Raw genomic sequence first — 3,668 nt, 5'->3', positions numbered from 1 at the left:
AAGAAGAAGAAGAAGAAGAAGATGATTTGAAGATTTTCAGGCTATAGGGTTGCCATAGTGGTTAAGTGCTCTTGACCTGGGTTTATTTCCTAGCACCCATATAGCAGTTAACATCCATCTGCAACCCTAGTTCCAGGGGATCTGATACTGGATTCTTGCTTCTGAGGACATTAAGCATAAAATAAAGTAACCTTTTTTTAAAAAAGAATGTATCTTAGAGTTTAATGTGCATAGTGAATCCAATTACCTCATGATCTTTTTAATAATAAGTGTGGGTGCCAGGCTTCTTCAGTCATCCATCACTTCTAGAGAGTAGGGAAATGACCCTTTGGCCTTCTGAACAAAGGCAGCTCCAAGTTCTTCACATTGCACTATCTGCCCTGGCTACTCAGCCCTTCCTGTTGACCCAGAAAGAAGACTACAAAAGTGATGCCCAGGATTTCCAATGTGAAGTTCTCTTCCGGGATCCTGAGAAGGTCTTTGTTCATGTCTCACTCCCTGCCCTCTCATGGTCAGACCCTTCAGGAACAGGTGTGCAGCAAAAGAACATGAGGGCCATTTTGTTAAACACCATTCATTTCATACCCCAAGCCCTCTTCTTCCCAGATCTGTCCTGATTTTTGAAGTCACATCTTACAGTCAATAAGACATTTCCGGACCTCTCTCTTTTGTACTAGTATAATACAAACAGCCCTGGACAGTGATTGCCAGAGTCTTCACATACCTTGTGCAGCATTCAGCAACTCATTAGGCTTAAAGCACAGCTCTTCTTTACTCTGGTGTTGCAATGCCTGTTCAAGTTCACTGTCCGCTCTGTTAGGTGTCAGCGGCTCCGAGTTTCCAGAGAGATTTCTGAATCTCTAGCTCCGGTTGTGGCAGCATGTGTCTGGGTTTCTGTATAAGCCAGGTGAAGCCAGGACACTCCCATTTCCAGGCAGATTTGCAGTCCTGTCAACAGTTTGAAGTGTGGGATTACACTGGAACAGTAAAACTCTCCAGACTGGTAGGCTTTGAGAGCTCAGGTACGAGGCAGGCTATGGGAATGTGTGTGACAGGCACTTTTAATCCCTTCTCCAAAGTGCCAATTTTAACTTCCTCCGCAACATGCAGGGAAATTGTTCTTTCTCAGGGCACAATTGCTTTGTTCAGACAAGGGGCCGTTCACCTTGAGTATTGTCTGCCTGGGAGCCAGGCAATCACATTGGCGAGATGAAGATTTATCTCGTAGCTGGGATGTCTTAACAATCTTTCGAGCACTTCATTACAAGGTTATGCCTCTGCTCCCTTTGCCTCTTGACAGACAGCCTGGGGTTCTCGTGCCTCTGCACATTTGATTTTCGTCTGTTCCCCTGCCATGTCCCTTGTAGAGGTAGGAGTTCCAATTGCTGGTGACAAGGATGTAGACTCAGAAGTCCTTTGGAAGTAGCTGGGTCAAGTCTACACAAATCCATGAAGAGACATGGAAGGCCGGTAGGGATTCTTTCCTCCTTCCACATAGACTGGCCTTCCCTTCTGAGTAAGGAGATGAAACAGTATATAAGGTTCACAGCATTCCAAATGTCCCTTGGTTTAATCAGCCACCCCCAACACACATGGCTCCCACAAGCTGGTAGCAATCGCAGCTCTGTTCTCCCGCTCCCTGCATCTATCAGTTTTGTCTAGAAACTTCTTTCTTCTCCACTTCCTCCTTTTGCCTTCTCCCTGTGTCTGGCACAGCCTCGCCCTTCTTGCCATCTCACTCGGGGCTCTGATTTTTCTCCAGAAAATCTGACCAAATGAATTATAGACGTGATCCACTCTGCAACCCCAGCATGAACATCTTGGTGCATTTCTCCCTTCTGCATCCCAGTGGAAAACCTTTACAAGTGAGAAGTGACTATCACCTCTATAGGTTTGAAACCGCCATAGCAGCCCAAATACACAAGACAGAAACCCTGCATGGAGGGAACATGCATCCCCTGCACCAAGGTTTGTTCTAGCTCTACCTAAAGGGGTCAAGGCTCTCTTCTCTGTTCCTTTTCCGAACATTCCAGGAAGCCAGACTTTTTTGCTTTCTTTTTCCATTTATTTATTTATTTATTTATTTATTTATTTATTTATTTATTCATTCATTCATTCATTCATTCATTCAGTTTACATTCTGATAAGAGCCATCCTCTCCTCCTAACCCTCTCTCATACAGCTTCTGCACTCATACCCGGCTCATGTTCTCCTCTAAGAAGGGGGCCCCTCCTGTGTATCAACCTACCCCGGCACATCAAGCCACTGCAAGAGTGGGCACATCCTTTTCCACTGACAACAGCAAAGGCAGCCCAGATAGGGAACAGGAGCCACAGGCAGGCAACAGAGCCAGGGACTACCCCTGATCCAATGGTTAGAGGACAGTCATAAAGACCAAACTGCGTATCTATTACATATGTGTGGAAGCAGATGGCTAAGTCCAGCCCAAGTATGCTATTGAGTCCGTGGTTCATTTTCTCAGAGCTGCCAAGATTTCAGGTTAGTTGTCTTTGCAGGTCTTCCTGTAGAGTTCCTATCCCCTTCAGGCCTCTCAATCCTTCCCACACCTCATCCTCAAGACTCCTCTAGTTCCATCCAATGTTTGTCTGTGGGTCTCTGCATCTGTTTCAGTCAGTTGCTGGGTGGAGCCTCTCAGAGGACAGCTATGCTAAGCCCCTGTCATGCATGTCAGGAAGCCAGATTTTAAAGGTACAGGCAGAATTGGCTTATTCCAAAATGGAGGATGGCATGTTACCCCAGGGAAGGCAGGACTTGCTGGTATGCTTTTCTCAAGTTGCTGGCTATTGCACGGGTGCCTTGCTTTCACCTCCGGCTGGCTCTGCTTCCTAACGGATGCTCAACTTTGAGCTTTATAGCCCCATCTGCAAAACGGGAATGGCAGCATAGACCACACGTGCTTATTATAGAGCTAGATGAAATGATTTATGCAAAAATATGTAGCACAGAGCACTGGATGCGTTACGAGAATGATTAATTTTTATATTGATCAAATACTACAAATGAGAAGACATTCTGCTTTTGACATGAAGATGCATTTGTCTCCTGTCCTTGGTCACACATAGTCCTTCATCACTATAAATGGAGTAATTCATGAATCAGTTTTTCCTTTCCTACCCCAGATTTTATTTTTGGCCCTTGGTGCTTATATTTTCCAATGCCCTGGATAAACTGGAACTGGCTTCGAACAACTTAACCCCTGGGGAAAGATATTTTTTCTTCAACAACACAAAAAGATTTTTTTTCCTACCCGTAAAGGATTGCAGTAACCTCTATTGTTATGATGTGAACAAATGCTCCCTGTGATGTTTGGTGAAGACTTTGGCCATGAGACTTTAGAACACTCTCCTTTAGCACAAATAACCACGGAGAGCTGATGTCAAACACACAAAATAATTTACATTCTTTCACTTTAACGGACCCACTCTTCTCTGGTGCAGTGTACTTTTTGAGAAATTGCTTCTAACCGTAGACCCAGTTACTAGATAGCTCATACTTGTTCCTCATTAAAAACAAGCAAACGAAACAAAAACGTCTTCAAAGCCCCTGTATATTGACTCATGCCTGTAATTCCACCCTCAAGAAATGGACCCAGACTTCAAGGTCACCTTGGCTCCATGCTGAGGCCGGCCTTGGGCCTTGGAGATCCT

The sequence above is a fragment of the Rattus norvegicus genome, chromosome 2, assembly GCF_021556685.1.
Source record: "Rattus norvegicus strain SHRSP/BbbUtx chromosome 2, alternate assembly SHRSP_T2T, whole genome shotgun sequence".
NCBI lineage: Eukaryota > Metazoa > Chordata > Mammalia > Rodentia > Muridae > Rattus > Rattus norvegicus.
This window is presented reverse-complemented; position numbering follows the sequence as displayed.